Raw genomic sequence first — 22149 nt, forward strand, 5'->3', positions numbered from 1 at the left:
TTAACCATTAGGCCAGAATAAGAGTTAAGACCTTAACCATTAGGCCAGAGTAAGAGTTCAGACCTTTACCATTAGGCCAGAGTATGAGTCTAAGACCTTAACCAGTAGGCCAGAGTGAGAGTCTGAGACCTTAACCATTAGGCCAGAGCAAGAGTTAAGACCCTAACCATTAGGCCAGAGTAAGACTTAAGACCTTAAACATTGGTCCAGAGTAAGAGTTAAGACCTTAACCATTAGGCCAGAGTAAGAGTTAAGACCTTAACCATTAGGCCAGAGAAAGAGTTAAGACCTTAGTTATTAGGCCAGAGTTAGAGTGAAGACCTTAAGCAATAGGCCAGAGTAAGAGTTAAGACCTTAACCATTAGGCCAGAGTACGAGTCTAAGACATTAGCTATTAGGCCAGAGTAAGATTTAAGACCTTAGCTATTAGGCCAGAGTAAGAGTTAAGACCTTAACCAGTAGGGCAGAGTAAGAGTTAAGACCTTAACCAGTAGGCCAGAGTAGGAGTCTAGACCTTAACCATTTGGCCAGAGTGAGAGTCAAGACCTTAGCCATTAGGCCAGAGTAAGAGTATAACCCCTTAACCATTAGGCCAGAGTAAGACTCAAGACCTTAACCATTAGGCCAGAGGAAGAGTCCAATACCTTAACCATTAGGCCTAAGGAAGAGTTAAGACCTTAACCATTAGGCCAGAGTAAGAGTCTAAAACCTTAACCATTAGGCCAGAGTAAGAGTCTAAGACCTTACCCATTAGGCCAGAGTAAGAGTTAAGACCTTAACCATTAGGCCAGAGTAAGAGTCTAAGACCTTAACCATTAGGCCATAGTAAGAGTTAAGACCTTACGGATTAGGCCAGAGTAAGAGTCTAGACCTTAACCATTAGGCCAGAGTAAGAGTCTAAGACCTTAACCATTAGGACAGAGTAAGAGTCTAAGATCTTACCCATTAGGCCAGAGTAAGACTTAAGACCTTAACCAGTAGGCCAGAGTAAGAGTCTAAGACCTTACCCATTAGGCCAGAGTAACAGTTAAGAACTTAACCATTAGTCAATAGTAAGAGTTAGGACCTTAACCATTAGGCCAGAGTAAGAGTCTAGGACCTTAACCAGTAGGCCAGAGTAAGAGCAAAGACATTAACCAGTAAGCCAGTGTAAGAGTCTAAGACCTTAACCATTAGGCCAGAGTAAGAGTTAAGACCTTAACCATTAGGCCAGAGTAAGAGTTAAGACCTTAACCAGTAGGCAAGAGTAAGAGTCTGAGACCTTAACCATTAGGTCAGACTAAGAGTTAAGAACTTAGCCATTAGTCCAGAGGAAGAGTTAAGACCTTAACCATTAGTCCAGAATAAGAGTCTATACCTTAACCATTAGGCCAGAGTAAGAGTCTAAGACCTTAACCATTAGGCCAGAGTAATAGTCTAAGACCTTACCCATTAGGCCAGAGTAAGAGTTAAGACCTTAACCATAAGGTCAGAGTAAGAGTTAAGACCTTAACCATTAGGCAAGAGTAAGAATCTAAGACCTCAACCATTAGGCCAGAGTAAGAGTTAAAACTTTAACCATTAGGCCAGAGTTAGAGTTAGGACCTTAACCAGTAGGCCAGAGTAAGAGTCTAAGACCTTAACCAGTAGGCCAGAGTAAGAGTTAAGACCTTAACCAGTAGGCCAGAGTAAGAGTTTAAGACCTTAACCATTAGGCCAGAGTAAGAGTTAAAACCTTAACCATTAGACCAGAGTAAGAGTTAAGACCTTAACCAGTAGGCCAGAGTAAGAGTATAAGACCTTAACCATTAGGTCAGACTAAGAGTTAAGAACTTAGCCATTAGTCCAGAGGAAGAGTTAAGACCGTAACCATTAGTCCAGAATAAGAGTCTAGACCTTAACCATTAGGCCAGAGTAAGTCTAAGACCTTAACCTTTAGGCCAGAGGAAGAGTTAAAACTTTAACCATTAGGCCAGAGTAAGAGTTAAGACCTTAATCATAAGGCCAGAGTAAGAGTCTAGACCTTAACCATTAGACCAGAGTAAGAGTCAAGACCTTAACCATTAGGCCAGAGTAAGAGTCTAATACCTTAACCATTAGGCCAGAGTAAGAGTTAAGACCTTAACCAGTAGGCCAGAGTAAGAGTTAAGACCTTAACCATTAGGCCAGTGTAAGAGTCTAAGACCTCAACCATTTGGACAGAGTAAGAGTTAAAACATTAACCATTAGGCCAGAGTAAGAGTTAAGCCTTTAACCAGTAGGCCAGAGTAAGAGTCTAAGAGCTTAACCATTAGGCCAGAGTAAGAGTTATGATCTTAACCAGTAGGCCAGAGCAAGAGTTAAGACCCTAACCATTAGGCCAGAGTAAGACTTAAGACCTTAAACATTGGGCCAGAGTAAGAGTCTAAGATCTTAACCATGAGGCCAGAGTAAGAGTTAAGACCTTAACCATTAGGCCAGAGTAAGAGTCTAAGACCTTAACCATTAGGCCAGAGTAAGAGTTAGGACCTTAACCATTAGTCAATAGTAAGAGTTAAGACCTTAACCATAAGGCCAAAGTAAGAGTCTAAGACCTTAACCATTATGCCAGAGTAAGAGTTAAAACCTTAACCATTAGGCCAGAGTAAGAGTTAAAACCTATACCATTAGGCCAGAGTAAGATTTAAGACCTTAACCAGTAGGCCAGAGTAAGAGTCTAAGACCTTAACCATTAGGACAGAGTAAGAGTCTAAGATCTTACCCATTAGGCCAGAGTAAGACTTAAGACCTTAACCAGTAGGCCAGAGTAAGAGTCTAAGACCTTACCCATTAGGCCAGAGTAACAGTTAAGAACTTAACCATTAGTCAATAGTAAGAGTTAGGACCTTAACCATTAGGCCAGAGTAAGAGTCTAGGACCTTAACCAGTAGGCCAGAGTAAGAGCAAAGACATTAACCAGTAGGCCAGTGTAAGAGTCTAAGACCTTAACCATTAGGCCAGAGTAAGAGTTAAGACCTTAACCATTAGGCCAGAGTAAGAGTTAAGACCTTAACCATTAGGCCAGAGTAAGAGTTAAGACCTTAACCATTAGGCCAGTGTAAGAGTCTAAGACCTTAACCATTAGGCCAGAGTAAGAGTTAAGACCTTAACCATTAGGCCAGAGTAAGAGTTAAGACCTTAACCATTAGTCCAGAATAAGAGTCTATACCTTAACCATTAGGCCAGAGTAAGAGTCTAAGACCTTAACCATTAGGCCAGAGTAATAGTCTAAGACCTTACCCATTAGGCCAGAGTAAGAGTTAAGACCTTAACCATAAGGTCAGAGTAAGAGTTAAGACCTTAACCATTAGGCAAGAGTAAGAGTCTAAGACCTCAACCATTAGGCCAGAGTAAGAGTTAAAACTGTATCCATTAGGCCAGAGTTAGAGTTAAGACCTTAACCAGTAGGCCAGAGTAAGAGTGTAAGACCTTAACCAGTAGGCCAGAGTAAGAGTTAAGACCTTAACCAGTAGGCCAGAGTAAGAGTTTAAGACCTTAACCATTAGGCCAGAGTAAGAGTTAAAACCTTAACCATTAGGCCAGAGTAAGAGTTAAGACCTTAATCAGTAGGCCAGAGTAAGAGTATAAGACCTTAACCATTAGGTCAGACTAAGAGTTAAGAACTTAGCCATTAGTCCAGAGGAAGAGTTAAGACCTTAACCATTAGTCCAGAATAAGAGTCTAGACCTTAACCATTAGGCCAGAGTAAGAGTCTACGACCTCAACCTTTAGGCCAGAGGAAGAGTTAAAACTTTAACCATTAGGCCAGAGTAAGAGTTAAGACCTTAACCAGTAGGCCAGAGTAAGAGTCTAAGACCTTAACAATTAGGCCAGAGTAAGAGTTAAGACCTTAACCAGTAGGCCAGAGTAAGAGTTAAGACCTTAACCATTAGGCCAGTGTAAGAGTCTAAGACCTCAACCATTAGGACAGAGTAAGAGTTAAAACATTAACCATTAGGCCAGAGTAAGAGTTAAGACTTTAACCAGTAGGCCAGAGTTAGAGTCTAAGAGCTTAACCATTAGGCCAGAATAAGAGTTATGATCTTAACCAGTAGGCCAGAGTAAGAGTTAAGACCTTAACCATTAGGCCAGAGTAAGAGTCTAAGACCTTAACCATTAGTCCAGAGTAAGAGTCTAAGACCTTAACCAGTAGGCCAGAGTAAGAGTTAAGACCTTAACCATTATGCCAGAGTGAGAGTCTAAGACCTTAACCATTAGTCCAGAGTAAGAGTTAAGAACTTAACCATTAGACCAGAGTAAGAGTTAAGACCTTAACCAGTAGGCCAGAGAAAGAGTTAAGACCTTAGTTATTAGGCCAGAGTTAGAGTGAAGACCTTAAGCAATAGGCCAGAGTAAGAGTTAAGACCTTAACCATTAGGCCAGAGTACGAGTCTAAGACATTAGCTATTAGGCCAGAGTAAGATTTAAGACCTTAGCTATTAGGCCAGAGTAAGAGTTAAGACCTTAACCAGTAGGGCAGAGTAAGAGTTAAGACCTTAACCAGTAGGCCAGAGTAGGAGTCTAGACCTTAACCATTTGGCCAGAGTGAGAGTCAAGACCTTAGCCATTAGGCCAGAGTAAGAGTATAACCCCTTAACCATTAGGCCAGAGTAAGACTCAAGACCTTAACCATTAGGCCAGAGGAAGAGTCCAATACCTTAACCATTAGGCCTAAGGAAGAGTTAAGACCTTAACCATTAGGCCAGAGTAAGAGTCTAAAACCTTAACCATTAGGCCAGAGTAAGAGTCTAAGACCTTACCCATTAGGCCAGAGTAAGAGTTAAGACCTTAACCATTAGGCCAGAGTAAGAGTCTAAGACCTTAACCATTAGGCCATAGTAAGAGTTAAGACCTTACGGATTAGGCCAGAGTAAGAGTCTAGACCTTAACCATTAGGCCAGAGTAAGAGTCTAAGACCTTAACCATTAGGACAGAGTAAGAGTCTAAGATCTTACCCATTAGGCCAGAGTAAGACTTAAGACCTTAACCAGTAGGCCAGAGTAAGAGTCTAAGACCTTACCCATTAGGCCAGAGTAACAGTTAAGAACTTAACCATTAGTCAATAGTAAGAGTTAGGACCTTAACCATTAGGCCAGAGTAAGAGTCTAGGACCTTAACCAGTAGGCCAGAGTAAGAGCAAAGACATTAACCAGTAAGCCAGTGTAAGAGTCTAAGACCTTAACCATTAGGCCAGAGTAAGAGTTAAGACCTTAACCATTAGGCCAGAGTAAGAGTTAAGACCTTAACCAGTAGGCAAGAGTAAGAGTCTGAGACCTTAACCATTAGGTCAGACTAAGAGTTAAGAACTTAGCCATTAGTCCAGAGGAAGAGTTAAGACCTTAACCATTAGTCCAGAATAAGAGTCTATACCTTAACCATTAGGCCAGAGTAAGAGTCTAAGACCTTAACCATTAGGCCAGAGTAATAGTCTAAGACCTTACCCATTAGGCCAGAGTAAGAGTTAAGACCTTAACCATAAGGTCAGAGTAAGAGTTAAGACCTTAACCATTAGGCAAGAGTAAGAATCTAAGACCTCAACCATTAGGCCAGAGTAAGAGTTAAAACTTTAACCATTAGGCCAGAGTTAGAGTTAGGACCTTAACCAGTAGGCCAGAGTAAGAGTCTAAGACCTTAACCAGTAGGCCAGAGTAAGAGTTAAGACCTTAACCAGTAGGCCAGAGTAAGAGTTTAAGACCTTAACCATTAGGCCAGAGTAAGAGTTAAAACCTTAACCATTAGACCAGAGTAAGAGTTAAGACCTTAACCAGTAGGCCAGAGTAAGAGTATAAGACCTTAACCATTAGGTCAGACTAAGAGTTAAGAACTTAGCCATTAGTCCAGAGGAAGAGTTAAGACCGTAACCATTAGTCCAGAATAAGAGTCTAGACCTTAACCATTAGGCCAGAGTAAGTCTAAGACCTTAACCTTTAGGCCAGAGGAAGAGTTAAAACTTTAACCATTAGGCCAGAGTAAGAGTTAAGACCTTAATCATAAGGCCAGAGTAAGAGTCTAGACCTTAACCATTAGACCAGAGTAAGAGTCAAGACCTTAACCATTAGGCCAGAGTAAGAGTCTAATACCTTAATGTGAGAAGTTGGCCTGGCATATGCTGTTCCTAGTTATAGGGACACCTTGCACCAGTCCAATTCGACTCTTATTGATGGTAGGTTTAAGACAACCTTTAAAGAAAGCTATCCTAGTGGTAGCTGTGGAGAGCAGCCTTCAGGCTAAGTCTTGAAGGAGTGTTAAGCTTATTGTTTTACCATAATAACCTCTTGAATAACCAAATGAAAGAGTAGCCCACACAGGTATATATATAAAATATATGTATTTATTCTAGACAGAATCCCACAGTCACTTTATGTGGCTAGTGGCAAAGTTACAATTCAAACAAGCATTTCTAAACACAATAAATAGCACAGAAATCAATGGGCCCCAGGGGGGGACCAAACCATATACTAAAATAGTGGTATAAGAACCACGACAATTCTACAGGCAATGCCTAGGGCATTCAGGATCGCTGGCCCCTTAAGAATCCACCCACAGTTAAGAGGAAGGGGACCCACGGGAGGCGTGTGCAGTGCGAGAAGCTGCTGTCGGGATCGCAATGTTAGCCTATGGAGAATGTCGCGGTTGAATAGTTAAGGTTTAAGGACACTTCTAACAACAGTACAAAGTTAAGGCTTGAGACTTAAGGCTTTGGAGAGCCCACCACCACGGGAGTACCGAAGTACCACTGTTACCTGCCCCAGGGAAGCCGGGTGCATAGGTCGATTCTGGTGTCGGGTCGCGGGCTGATTTTCTATGGAAAAGGAGTCCAAACTGCTGCTAGCTGGAAGTGTCGCTGAAGTCGTGAAGATTAAAGTTGAAGAAAAGACAAAGATGAACCTGAAAGCAGAGGGGACAGAGTCTGGGTCACAGCACAGTGACCAGGGAGCTCACAGGAAGGAGCTCGTGGATGTCGGGTGCTTCAGGTGTGGAAGGTACAGCTGGGCTCTGCAGTCACGGGCTCCGGGAGGCTTCAAGGAAGGCCAGCTTCTGGAGGGCGACTGTCCCACGTCGGCTGAGGGTCGCTGCGGTGTTAGTGTCCCGATTGGATCCACTAAGCATTGGCAACTGCAACCCACGCGAGATGAACAAAGCAGCTGCTGGTGCAGACCCACGGGGTCTGAGGGTGCTCTCCTTTGCAGGGAGCGTAGAGTAGGCCTGGAGCAACCAGGGGAACTCTTAGAAAGGAAGATTGTCCTCCGTCAGGGCCCACAAGTCGAGAGACAAGGGACCGCGGAAGGCAGCAAAATGGAGTGCGTAAAAGTGCTCCCACGGGCCACCGGAGCGGGCCAGGGAGCTGAGAGTCTGCACAAATGCTGCTTGAAGGTTGGCTCAAGAATGGGCCAAAGCACAACTTCCCCACTGGTCGGGGTCGTGTGCTGGACAAGAGGTGGCCGGTGTCTCGGGGTATGCGGGGATCTCGACACCCACGTGGTCCAGGGTGCTCAGACTTGCTGGGCACACTCACAGGACGCTTGGATGCACTGGAGACCCACCTCGAGGTTGCTGGAAGGCGTCGAAGGTCGTGAGAGCAACGAAGTTCCAACCGGGTATCTTGTAGTCTTTTAGGTGCCTGCCAAGCAGGGGGATAACTCCTTTATCCCAAGGGAGATTTCTTCAGTCAGCTGGGCAGCAGCTCGTCGAAGGTCAGTTCTGTGAAGTCCTGTACGAATCTAAGGCTCTAGGGCAAAGTTATTCCCATATATCCCCAAGATTAGGGGATGGTCCAAAATAGAGCCTACCAATCAGAGTAGAGGCGGGAAAGGGTGGCTACACCCACTCCCCTTTGTGTGTTTCCCGCCTGGGCGAGGGGCAGGATGCCCCTGAACCGGTTCCAGGCGGTGTATGCAGAATTGGGGCTCTGCAGCTGCCTACGTGCAACTCTGAATGGACTTTTGGTGCACCCACCCTGTTCCAATCCACATATCCTGTCTGGGGAGGTGCTGGCACCTCCCTGCCACAGGAGCCCTATTGTCCAGATGGCGAGGCTGGGGTTTTCCCCAGCAACAGCCAGCCAGAGTCGTGTAGGTGGCGAACAGTAGCCATTTTGTGGTACATGTGCACTTTTAAATTGGTTTCCAAATTCTACCGCTTTTCCCATATCACCCTCCTAGCAAGGGGGAATCGTGCCCCCATGCCCATGGCTGGACTGGGGGTATGATTCCTTCATGTTTGACACCAAACACGATATGGTTCGGTGTAGCCATTCCAAAGTTACAGCGATGACGCAATAACTTATAATGCGGTAAGAGTATATGGTATGGCTACACTACAAACAACCCAGTAACGTTTTTACGAAGGTTGCAGGGAGGTCCTACTCATGTAGGGGTCCCCCCTCACACATACCTCAGCACCCAGCCCTGTAGGATTACCAGGGCCTGCCATAGGGGTGACCTATGAGAGTATACGTGTTGTATGGTATGGGACATAGGGTACCTACGTCCCTGTAAGGGGTGTTAGCACCACCTTACCCAGGCTACAGTAGTGGCCTGGTGGTGTCAGTTTGGGTGGCTGTCCCAGGGTGGCACAATAAGTGCTGCAGACCTGGTAGGCCTACTGGGGGACCCATGCCCTGGGTACCTAGGGTACCATCTACAAGGGACTGGAAGGGCATGCCCAGCATCCAATTATGTTTGTACCTAGAGTACTCACAACAGTTTTAGGGAGAAAGCAGATAGGCTGGGGTCCTGGATAGCAGGATCCCAGCCAGACTAGTCAAAAACCACTTAAATACCAGGCAAAAAGTTGGGGGCAACCATTAGTCAGATTCCACTCTCCTACATAACCCCCCCCCAAACGAAAGGAGATAAGGCTAACCTTGTCCAGATAAGCCTTTATTTCCTGAGTGGCCATATAAGGAAGAACCTGTACTAACATGGTTGCTCCCTGTGTCATGGTCCACTTGGGAAATCCTACCCCAAGGGGTTCTAGAGTTTCTCCAAAGTCTAGGGAAATTACCGGTATTGGTTTTTGGGTCAGAGGTGGGCTGGTGGGGTGTCTGAGTCTGGAAGTGAGACCCTACTTGGGTTGGTCTCAACCTCCTCAGATCACTGGCCACTATGGAAGCCTTTCTGCCCATGACTGGGTCATATCTGGCCCTAAGGGTCAACCTCTGGCTGCCTACAGCTGGGGGTTGGATCCCTTTGGCTGGAATAGTGGAGGGCACTGGAAGGTTTGGGGCAGCTAGGCCCCAGGTTTCCCTGTGCTCAACAACATCCATTTGAGGGGTGCCTATACCTAGGGGTAAGGGGGATCCCTCAGTTTGTAGAGGAATATTCACCTGGCTGAAACTACTCTGCTGGGTGTCCCTAATCTGTTGATGAGGGGGTTCCTCTGGGCAGGGGCCCAATAAGGGTCCACTGACCTCCCTGACCTCTGCAGCCCTGGGCTGACTGAGGCAGGGTAGAGAGGGGCAGGATACCTGCTCCAGACTGGGTACCACCTTGGAAGGATCCCCTGCCATCAGAGAGGTGGGCAGGCCAAGCCTGTCCACTTCTGGGGCAGTTACTTCACAAGGGGCAGGGTCAGTTCCCTGAGAAACTGGACCTTTACCTGTAGTCTGGTGGGGGGAAGACTGCTCTTCCTCCCCTATGCTCTCTGTTTGTGTAGAGTGATCCATAGTTTCAGGCTTCACTCTTTCTATTTTCTCCTGGGGTGGAGGTGAGGCCCTCAGGGTCTCATCCACTCTCTCAGGAATTCCTACCATTTTCAAATGGGCCTTGTGGTCAACCTCAGCCCAGGCTGAGATTTCTAGATCATTCCCCAGTAGACAATCTACAGGCAAGTTTGGGGACACTGCCACTCTCTTGGGGCCAGTGACTCCTCCCCAGCTGAGATTTATCACTGCCATGGGATGATCTGTCCTGATTCCATCAATATTGGTCACCTGATAGCTAAACCCAGGTAAAAGCTGATCTAGGGGCACTAGCCTCTTGGTCACCATGGTGACACTGCCCCCTGTGTCCTTATAGGCCACAGCCTTCTGACCATTGATTATTGGTTCTTGTCTGTACCTGCCCAGAATACTGGGGCTCATGGTAAAGTTGGCAAACCCCATGCCACCATCACAGACCATTGTTGCTAATGCAGGGGACCTGGCTAGGCCAGAGTCCACTGGTGTCCCCAAAGAGAACCCAACTAAGTTTTTGGGTGCACTCCCACCACCTGGGGGATTACTACTAGTAGTAACAGGAGGTGTTGGAGCTGGTTTCGGAGGAACACTTTCTTTATTGCCATTCTTAGGACAGCTGGAGTCAGTTTTCCAGTGGCCAGGTTTCTTACACACATGGCAATATGGTTTCTTGGTATTAGAGGAAGTATTTTGGGACCCACCCCCAGCACTGGTTTGTTGGGGCCCTTCAGAGGACTTTTCTTGTTTATCATCCCCACCTTTCTCTTTGGGCTTAGTGGAATCCTTCTTCTGGTCACCAACTTGGTTCTTAGGCCTAATCCTGGTTCTGACCCATTTGTCTGCCTTCTTTCCCAATTCTTGGGGAGAGGTCAGATCAGAGTCCACCAGGTGCTGGTGTAAAAGTTGGTTCTGACAATTATTAAGAATCTGCTCCCTCATAATGAGATTATACAATCCTTGATAATCATTAACTTTACTGCCATTTAACCAACCTTCCAGTGCCTTGGTTGCACAATCCACAAAGTCTACCCAATCTTGATTCTGTGCTTTCTGGGTGTCTCTGAACTTAAGTCTGTATTGATCAGTGGTTAAGCCAAACCCATCTATTAAAGCAGCTTTCAAGATATAATAATCATCAGCATCCTCTTCTCTTACAGAGAGGAGCTTGTCTCTCCCTTTATCTGAAAAGGAGAGCCACAGGATTGCTGCCCACTGCTCTACAGGGACCCTCTGTACTCTACAGGCCCTTTCAAGAGCAGATATCCATTTGTGGATATCATCCCCATTCTGATAGGGGGGCACAATCTTGTGGAGGTTCCTATTGTCAGGGACTCTCTCTCTAACTCTAGGGGTTTCATTACTGCCACCAGGGATCTCTAGACCCCACTTTCTTGAAGCTTTCTGAAGCTCCAGGGTTTCCCTGTCTAATGCTAACTGTTCTCTTTTAAGCTCAAGCTTAGCCTGCTCAAATTTGATCAGTCTGCATTTCCTCTCATGAGAGGTTTCTCTTCTCTGAGAAGAGGCAGAGGACCCTTTGGATCCCTTAGAATGGTTGGATCCCACTGAGGGGGATCTGTTCCTTCTTGGACCCACCACTCCCCTTTTAAGGGTGGAGGGAGTGCCTCTTGGGCCATCACCTCCATGCTGTGAGTGGTTTGTTTCTTCCAGGTCAGGATTTTCATCCTCTTCCTGTTCCTCTTCAGATTCCACTCTGGGAGTGTCCTCTTCTGAGGGGTGCCCACCCACTCTGTCCGTCCCTCTGGATCCTATGGACTCCATAAAGTCTGCTATGAGCAGGATCTCCTTGAGACGTTTTGTGTTGGCACCTCTTTCTGTCTTCAGTCCCCTAAGGGTGCACATTTCCCTGAGCTCTGCAAAGGTGAAATTATCATACTTATCTACTGGGACCCTCTGGGGTCCTTCCATAGCCTTAGTGCCACCTGAAGACATGTTTAGTGTAGTGATGTATCTACCTACACTAAGTGTGGCCTACTGAACCCTCTCTTGAGTTGTAGTCAAGGTGTGCTAAACCCTCTACACACAACTCCAAGTTCAGTAGAACTTATTGTATTCTAGCTTGAATTTATATGTACCTTTGGTACCTTGTGGCTTTCACTTTAGAAATTCAATTTGTTATCTGGTAAAACAATGGCAAGCTTGAATCCAACCGCTGCACACCAATGTGAGAAGTTGGCCTGGCATATGCTGTTCCTAGTTATAGGGACACCTTGCACCAGTCCAATTCGACTCTTATTGATGGTAGGTTTAAGACAACCTTTAAAGAAAGCTATCCTAGTGGTAGCTGTGGAGAGCAGCCTTCAGGCTAAGTCTTGAAGGAGTGTTAAGCTTATTGTTTTACCATAATAACCTCTTGAATAACCAAATGAAAGAGTAGCCCACACAGGTATATATATAAAATATATGTATTTATTCTAGACAGAATCCCACAGTCACTTTATGTGGCTAGTGGCAAAGTTACAATTCAAACAAGCATTTCTAAACACAATAAATAGCACAGAAATCAATGGGCCCCAGGGGGGGACCAAACCATATACTAAAATAGTGGTATAAGAACCACGACAATTCTACAGGCAATGCCTAGGGCATTCAGGATCGCTGGCCCCTTAAGAATCCACCCACAGTTAAGAGGAAGGGGACCCACGGGAGGCGTGTGCAGTGCGAGAAGCTGCTGTCGGGATCGCAATGTTAGCCTATGGAGAATGTCGCGGTTGAATAGTTAAGGTTTAAGGACACTTCTAACAACAGTACAAAGTTAAGGCTTGAGACTTAAGGCTTTGGAGAGCCCACCACCACGGGAGTACCGAAGTACCACTGTTACCTGCCCCAGGGAAGCCGGGTGCATAGGTCGATTCTGGTGTCGGGTCGCGGGCTGATTTTCTATGGAAAAGGAGTCCAAACTGCTGCTAGCTGGAAGTGTCGCTGAAGTCGTGAAGATTAAAGTTGAAGAAAAGACAAAGATGAACCTGAAAGCAGAGGGGACAGAGTCTGGGTCACAGCACAGTGACCAGGGAGCTCACAGGAAGGAGCTCGTGGATGTCGGGTGCTTCAGGTGTGGAAGGTACAGCTGGGCTCTGCAGTCACGGGCTCCGGGAGGCTTCAAGGAAGGCCAGCTTCTGGAGGGCGACTGTCCCACGTCGGCTGAGGGTCGCTGCGGTGTTAGTGTCCCGATTGGATCCACTAAGCATTGGCAACCGCAACCCACGCGAGATGAACAAAGCAGCTGCTGGTGCAGACCCACGGGGTCTGAGGGTGCTCTCCTTTGCAGGGAGCGTAGAGTAGGCCTGGAGCAACCAGGGGAACTCTTAGAAAGGAAGATTGTCCTCCGTCAGGGCCCACAAGTCGAGAGACAAGGGACCGCGGAAGGCAGCAAAATGGAGTGCGTAAAAGTGCTCCCACGGGCCACCGGAGCGGGCCAGGGAGCTGAGAGTCTGCACAAATGCTGCTTGAAGGTTGGCTCAAGAATGGGCCAAAGCACAACTTCCCCACTGGTCGGGGTCGTGTGCTGGACAAGAGGTGGCCGGTGTCTCGGGGTATGCGGGGATCTCGACACCCACGTGGTCCAGGGTGCTCAGACTTGCTGGGCACACTCACAGGACGCTGGGATGCACTGGAGACCCACCTCGAGGTTGCTGGAAGGCGTCGAAGGTCATGAGAGCAACGAAGTTCCAACCGGGTATCTTGTAGTCTTTTAGGTGCCTGCCAAGCAGGGGGATAACTCCTTTATCCCAAGGGAGATTTCTTCAGTCAGCTGGGCAGCAGCTCGTCGAAGGTCAGTTCTGTGAAGTCCTGTACGAATCTAAGGCTCTAGGGCAAAGTTATTCCCATATATCCCCAAGATTAGGGGATGGTCCAAAATAGAGCCTACCAATCAGAGTAGAGGCGGGAAAGGGTGGCTACACCCACTCCCCTTTGTGTGTTTCCCGCCTGGGCGAGGGGCAGGATGCCCCTGAACCGGTTCCAGGCGGTGTATGCAGAATTGGGGCTCTGCAGCTGCCTACGTGCAACTCTGAATGGACTTTTGGTGCACCCACCCTGTTCCAATCCACATATCCTGTCTGGGGAGGTGCTGGCACCTCCCTGCCACAGGAGCCCTATTGTCCAGATGGCGAGGCTGGGGTTTTCCCCAGCAACAGCCAGCCAGAGTCGTGTAGGTGGCGAACAGTAGCCATTTTGTGGTACATATGCACTTTTAAATTGGTTTCCAAATTCTACCGCTTTTCCCATATCACCCTCCTAGCAAGGGGGAATCGTGCCCCCATGCCCATGGCTGGACTGGGGGTATGATTCCTTCATGTTTGACACCAAACACGATATGGTTCGGTGTAGCCATTCCAAAGTTACAGCGATGACGCAATAACTTATAATGCGGTAAGAGTATATGGTATGGCTACACTACAAACAACCCAGTAACGTTTTTACGAAGGTTGCAGGGAGGTCCTACTCATGTAGGGGTCCCCCCTCACACATACCTCAGCACCCAGCCCTGTAGGATTACCAGGGCCTGCCATAGGGGTGACCTATGAGAGTATACGTGTTGTATGGTATGGGACATAGGGTACCTACGTCCCTGTAAGGGGTGTTAGCACCACCTTACCCAGGCTACAGTAGTGGCCTGGTGGTGTCAGTTTGGGTGGCTGTCCCAGGGTGGCACAATAAGTGCTGCAGACCTGGTAGGCCTACTGGGGGACCCATGCCCTGGGTACCTAGGGTACCATCTACAAGGGACTGGAAGGGCATGCCCAGCATCCAATTATGTTTGTACCTAGAGTACTCACAACAGTTTTAGGGAGAAAGCAGATAGGCTGGGGTCCTGGATAGCAGGATCCCAGCCAGACTAGTCAAAAACCACTTAAATACCAGGCAAAAAGTTGGGGGCAACCATTAGTCAGATTCCACTCTCCTACACTTAACCATTAGGCCAGAGTAAGAGTTAAGACCTTAACCAGTAGGCCAGAGTAAGAGTTAAGACCTTAACCATTAGGCCAGTGTAAGAGTCTAAGACCTCAACCATTTGGACAGAGTAAGAGTTAAAACATTAACCATTAGGCCAGAGTAAGAGTTAAGCCTTTAACCAGTAGGCCAGAGTAAGAGTCTAAGAGCTTAACCATTAGGCCAGAGTAAGAGTTATGATCTTAACCAGTAGGCCAGAGCAAGAGTTAAGACCCTACCCATTAGGCCAGAGTAAGACTTAAGACCTTAAACATTGGGCCAGAGTAAGAGTCTAAGATCTTAACCATGAGGCCAGAGTAAGAGTTAAGACCTTAACCATTAGGCCAGAGTAAGAGTCTAAGACCTTAACCATTAGGCCAGAGTAAGAGTTAAGACCTTAACCATTAGTCAATAGTAAGAGTTAAGACCTTAACCATAAGGCCAAAGTAAGAGTCTAAGACCTTAACCATTTGGCCAGAGTAAGAGGTAAGACCTTAACCATTATGCCAGAGTAAGAGTTAAAACCTTAACCATTAGGCCAGAGTAAGAGTTAAAACCTATACCATTAGGCCAGAGTAAGATTTAAGACCTTAACCAGTAGGCCAGAGTAAGAGTCTAAGACCTTAACCATTAGGACAGAGTAAGAGTCTAAGATCTTACCCATTAGGCCAGAGTAAGACTTAAGACCTTAACCAGTAGGCCAGAGTAAGAGTCTAAGACCTTACCCATTAGGCCAGAGTAACAGTTAAGAACTTAACCATTAGTCAATAGTAAGAGTTAGGACCTTAACCATTAGGCCAGAGTAAGAGTCTAGGACCTTAACCAGTAGGCCAGAGTAAGAGCAAAGACATTAACCAGTAGGCCAGTGTAAGAGTCTAAGACCTTAACCATTAGGCCAGAGTAAGAGTTAAGACCTTAACCATTAGGCCAGAGTAAGAGTTAAGACCTTAACCATTAGGCCAGAGTAAGAGTTAAGACCTTAACCATTAGGCCAGTGTAAGAGTCTAAGACCTTAACCATTAGGCCAGAGTAAGAGTTAAGACCTTAACCATTAGGCCAGAGTAAGAGTTAAGACCTTAACCATTAGTCCAGAATAAGAGTCTATACCTTAACCATTAGGCCAGAGTAAGAGTCTAAGACCTTAACCATTAGGCCAGAGTAATAGTCTAAGACCTTACCTATTAGGCCAGAGTAAGAGTTAAGACCTTAACCATAAGGTCAGAGTAAGAGTTAAGACCTTAACCATTAGGCAAGAGTAAGAGTCTAAGACCTCAACCATTAGGCCAGAGTAAGAGTTAAAACTGTATCCATTAGGCCAGAGTTAGAGTTAAGACCTTAACCAGTAGGCCAGAGTAAGAGTGTAAGACCTTAACCAGTAGGCCAGAGTAAGAGTTAAGACCTTAACCAGTAGGCCAGAGTAAGAGTTTAAGACCTTAACCATTAGGCCAGAGTAAGAGTTAAAACCTTAACCATTAGGCCAGAGTAAGAGTTAAGACCTTAATCAGTAGGCCAGAGTAAGAGTATAAGACCTTAACCATTAGGTCAGACTAAGAGTTAAGAACTTAGCCATTAGTCCAGAGGAAGAGTTAAGACCTTAACCATTAGTCCAGAATAAGAGTCTAGACCTTAACCATTAGGCCAGAGTAAGAGTCTACGACCTCAACCTTTAGGCCAGAGGAAGAGTTAAAACTTTAACCATTAGGCCAGAGTAAGAGTTAAGACCTTAACCAGTAGGCCAGAGTAAGAGTCTAAGACCTTAACAATTAGGCCAGAGTAAGAGTTAAGACCTTAACCAGTAGGCCAGAGTAAGAGTTAAGACCTTAACCATTAGGCCAGTGTAAGAGTCTAAGACCTCAACCATTAGGACAGAGTAAGAGTTAAAACATTAACCATTAGGCCAGAGTAAGAGTTAAGACTTTAACCAGTAGGCCAGAGTTAGAGTCTAAGAGCTTAACCATTAGGCCAGAATAAGAGTTATGATCTTAACCAGTAGGCCAGAGTAAGAGTTAAGACCTTAACCATTAGGCCAGAGTAAGAGTCTAAGACCTTAACCATTAGTCCAGAGTAAGAGTCTAAGACCTTAACCAGTAGGCCAGAGTAAGAGTTAAGACCTTAACCATTATGCCAGAGTGAGAGTCTAAGACCTTAACCATTAGTCCAGAGTAAGAGTTAAGAACTTAACCATTAGACCAGAGTAAGAGTTAAGACCTTAACCAGTAGGCCAGAGTAAGAGTCTAAGACCTTACCCATTAGGCCAGAGTAAGAGTTAAGACCTTAACCATTAGGCCAGAGTAAGAGTCTAAGACCTTAACCATTAGTACAGAGTAAGAGTTAAGACCTTAACCATTAGGCAAGAGTAAGAGTCTTAGACCTTAATCATTAGGCCATAGTAAGATTTAAAGCCTTAAGCACTAGGTCAGAGTAAGAGTCTAGACCTTTAACATTAGGCCAGAGTACGAGTCTAAGACCTTAACCAGTAGGCCAGAGTAAGAGTTTGAGACCTTAACCATTAGGCCAGAGCAAGAGTTAAGACCCTAACCTTTAGGCCAGAGTAAGACTTAAGACCTCACACATTGGGCCAGAGTAAGAGTCTAAGATCTTAACCATTAGGCCAGAGTAAGAGTTAAGACCTTAAGTATTAGGCCAGAGTAAGAGTATAGACCTTAACCATTAGACCAGAGTAAGAGTCAATACCTTACCCATTAGGCCAGAGTAAGAGTTAAGACATTAACCATTAGGCCAGAGTAAGAGTCTAAGACCTTAAACATTCGGCCAGAGTAAGAGTTAAGACCTTAACCATTAGTCAATAGTAAGAGTTAAGACCTTAACCATGAGGCCAAAGTAAGAGTCTAAGAGCTTAACCATTAGGCCAAAATAAGAGTTATGATCTTAACCAGTAGGCCAGAGTAAGAGTTAAGACCTTAACCATTAGGCCAGAGTAAGAGTCTAAGACCTTAACCATTAGTCCAGAGTAAGAGTCTAAGACCTTAACCAGTAGGCCAGAGTAAGAGTTAAGACCTTAACCATTATGCCAGAGTGAGAGTCTAAGACCTTAACCATTAGTCCAGAGTAAGAGTTAAGACCTTAACCATTAGACCAGAGTAAGAGTTAAGACCTTAACCAGTAGGCCAGAGTAAGAGTCTAAGACCTTACCCATTAGGCCAGAGTAAGAGTTAAGACCTTAACCATTAGGTCAGAGTAAGAGTCTAAGACCTTAACCATTAGTACAGAGTAAGAGTTAAGACCTTAACCATTAGGCAAGAGTAAGAGTCTTAGACCTTAATCATTAGGCCATAGTAAGAGGTAAAACCTTAAGCACTAGGTCAGAGTAAGAGTCTAGACCTTGACCATTAGGCCAGAGTAAGAGTTAAGACCTTAACAATTAGGCCAGAGTAAGAGTCTAAGACCTTAACCATTAGGCCGGAATAAGAGTTAAGACCTTAACCATTAGGCCAGAGTAAGAGTTCAGACCTTTACCATTAGGCCAGAGTATGAGTCTAAGACCTTAACTAGTAGGCCAGAGTAAGAGTCTGAGACCTTAACCATTAGGCCAGAGCAAGAGTTAAGACCCTAACCATTAGGCCAGAGTAAGACTTAAGACCTTAAACATTGGTCCAGAGTAAGAGTTAAGACCTTAACCATTAGGCCAGAGTAAGAGTTAAGACCTTAACCATTAGGCCAGAGAAAGAGTTAAGACCTTAGTTATTAGGCCAGAGTTAGAGTGAAGACCTTAAGCAATAGGCCAGAGTAAGAGTTAAGACCTTAACCATTAGGCCAGAGTACGAGTCTAAGACATTAGCTATTAGGCCAGAGTAAGATTTAAGACCTTAGCTATTAGGCCAGAGTAAGAGTTAAGACCTTAACCAGTAGGGCAGAGTAAGAGTTAAGACCTTAACCAGTAGGCCAGAGTAGGAGTCTAGACCTTAACCATTTGGCCAGAGTGAGAGCCAAGACCTTAGCCATTAGGCCAGAGTAAGAGTATAACCCCTTAACCATTAGGCCAGAGTAAGACTCAAGACCTTAACCATTAGGCCAGAGGAAGAGTCCAATACCTTAACCATTAGGCCTAAGGAAGAGTTAAGACCTTAACCATTAGGCCAGAGTAAGAGTCTAAAACCTTAACCATTAGGCCAGAGTAAGAGTCTAGGACCTTAACCAGTAGGCCAGAGTAAGAGCAAAGACATTAACCAGTAGGCCAGTGTAAGAGTCTAAGACCTTAACCATTAGGCCAGAGTAAGAGTTAAGACCTTAACCATTAGGCCAGAGTAAGAGTTAAGACCTTAACCATTAGGCAAGAGTAAGAGTCTGAGACCTTAACCATTAGGTCAGACTAAGAGTTAAGAACTTAGCCATTAGTCCAGAGGAAGAGTTAAGACCTTAACCATTAGTCCAGAATAAGAGTCTATACCTTAATCATTAGGCCAGAGTAAGAGTCTAACACCCTTATGCATCAAGCCAAAATCCAGTCGGTAAAATACCGATTCGTTAATAGCTCCCGGTATTGCGTGAAAAATACCCAATCCCAATGCATCAACCCAAAACCCGAGCAAATAACGAATCGCTAAATAAATAACCTCGGACATACCGAATCGCTAATACCCAAAATGCTAATTTACCGATTCGCTATATACCGAATTAGCAATTACTGAAATCACTATTAGCTCCCGGAAATTGCCAATCGCAAATAACGAATCGCACCCCAATGCAACAAAACTCGCTAATAACGAAAATCCCAAAAATCGCTATTTTGCCAGAGCTAAATAAGGGGAATCAAAACCTGGAGGTAAAGTTACAAAAAAAAAAAAAGATGAGGATAAATTCTTCCCACATGTGCAAATGATTGAGGCAATCACTAAACCCTTAAATGTGGCCCAGGAGACCCTGTTGGCTCCCACAAAATGGCTGCCCTCTACGTGCTTGCAAGGAGGATGCGGATCAATGCAGCAGGACAGCGCAGGAGAAGGGTCCAGGAGCGAGTGTTCAGACTGCGCATAACCTTGCTCGGCCAGAATGAGGACGAGGTGTACCAGAAGTATCGCCTCAATCGCGCTATGATCATGCGCCTGATTGCAGACCTGGAACCATTACTGCAGCACCAGACACACAGGACAAATGCTATCCCTGCGCACGTTCAGGTCCTATGCAGCCTGCACCTACTGGCCTCAGGGAGTTTCCAGGGGGTAATTGCGGTGGCCGGAGGTGTTTCGCAAAGCGCACTGTCACGCTTCTTCAAGAAATTCCTAGATGCCATGCTGACAATGCTCCACACACACATCAGCTTCCCCACAACCCCACAGCAGTTGGACCGCACCAAACAGGCATTCTACCAGGTGGCACAATTTCCACATGTGATTGGATGCATCGACTGCACGCATATCCCCATATGTCCTCCGTCAGCAAATGAGTACCTATTCAGGAACCGCAAGTCATACCACTCGATCAACGTGCAGGTTGTGTGCGATGCCAACAACATCATAACGGACCTAGTGGCACAATTCCCAGGGAGCACACACGACTCATACATCTTCCGCAACAGTGGAATGCACAGGCGACTACTCAATGGAGAATTTGGAGAGGGACTCCTGTTAGGTACGTAGAACTACGCTTCCCCACACCAACACCACACATGTATGTACATCACCAATGCTAAGTCGATGCTTCTATCTTCTAGGTGACAGTGCTTACGCCCTGCGGGAATACATACTCACCCCATACCTAAATCCAGCAACCCCGCAGGAACATCGCTACAACGCTGCACACATCAGCACGAGGAATGTGATAGAGCGGACTTTTGGGATTCTCAAGAGCCGCTTCCGTATCCTCCACAAGACTGGCGGCGCCATGCTATACCAACCAGACACATGCTGTCGAATAATTGCTGTATGTGCAATGCTGCACAACATTGCCACCAGAAGGGGGATACCCATGGAGGTGGACAGGGATGACGACCACCAGGCTGACCAACCACCCGCCCAATGACGACCGGCACACATCCCAAACACAGCAGAGGGCCATAGGAGGCGGACAGACATAATGCAAAATCATTTTTGACCCTGGGTAAAATGAGACATTACAAGTTGGTGATGGGTGCAACTGTTTAATGCACAGTAGCACTGAGGATTGTGCAACAGAACTAGCATTGTGAATCATGCTCCGATTGCATAAATGTAAATAAAAGGTTCCTTAAAGTCAGGCCTGTGCAAACACAATAATTGGATGGCCATGGTTGCTCCACCATGGACCTGCAGCATGTCCAAAATTCTAGTGGCGCTTGCCACGTACACCAAGCCTCCGCTCAGGTGCATCCAAAGCCTCACCACGGCCTGTCCCCGTGGAGGCACGCGAACTGCGGCGCCTGGTGCTGGCCTCTGCCAGTGACACACTGCTGACACTGGAGGCAGCCTCACTGGTGTCATCCCCTCCCAATGCTGCAGCACTGCATGTGCTGCTCTGAAGTTGTTCCACAGCAGTGGTGATGTGTCCCAGTGACTTGGCCACATCACCGCAGAAGTGCCCAAGGTCCACCTGCAGGGAGACTGTGCGGCGTGCCAACACAGCGGTGCAGTTGCTGTGCCGTTGTATGGCCTTGGTAGCGGCGGCAGAACGCAACATTAGCTGCCGGTTACTCCTCCTCTGGGACTCATGGCCCTCCCTGATGGCACGGGTGAGCTCACGTACCTCCTCCCTGAGCTGAGCATTGCCATCAGCAACCGCAGTGGTCTGGTCCCTGACCGCCGTGCCCATGTCCCTGACCGCGGAGCCCATGTCGGTGACTGGTGCAGTCATGGCGCGCATCTCCCTCGCTAGGCGCACGATATTGCAGCTGATGCTAGCCACATGTCTTCCCTGCAGGTTCTGTGTACGCAGCATCCTCTCCTCGATTGCAGAGGTTGTTGGGACATCCTGGTCTGCTGAGGAGACGGAACTGCAACGGGCCCTGTGACGCCGTGCGTGTCTTGAGCCTCCAGGTGGTGCAGCAGGTGGTGTGGATGTGCGCTGCGTGGGTGCCAATTGTGGGGGGGGGGGTTGCCATCTCCTGCAAGGGCGCAACTTGGTGCCTGTGCCTCTGCGGTATTGTGGCTGTACTAGCTGCAGGCTGTTTTGCTGGTGCCGTTGCTTGTGGCGCAGGTGCTGGTGCCTTGGCTTGTGGCGCAGGTGCTGGTGCCTTGGCTTGTGGCGCAGGTGCTGGTGCCTTGGCTTGTGGCACTGGTGCTGGTGCCGTTGATTGTGGCGCTGGTGGAGGTGGTGCTGGTGGGGTGGCAGGTGTTGGCGGTGCGTGCGCATCCTGCGCTGTCTCCTGGTCTGACTCCACGGGTGTCTCAGAAATGATCAGCTGGTCGCTGTCGTCAGAGTCCCCAGGTGATGCATCTGTGTGTGAAACAGTGCATGATTAGTGGGATGTTTACACCTACATAGTGTTGTACCCATTAATGTCCCTCTGTGGTCCAACAAATGAACAGTCTACAGCCATGTACAAAATATGTGGTGTGTGCTCATAGGATTTACGCCTGTACCTGCACTCT

This window comes from Triturus cristatus, chromosome 12 (assembly GCF_964204655.1).
Source record: "Triturus cristatus chromosome 12, aTriCri1.1, whole genome shotgun sequence".
In the NCBI taxonomy this organism is placed as follows: domain Eukaryota; kingdom Metazoa; phylum Chordata; class Amphibia; order Caudata; family Salamandridae; genus Triturus; species Triturus cristatus.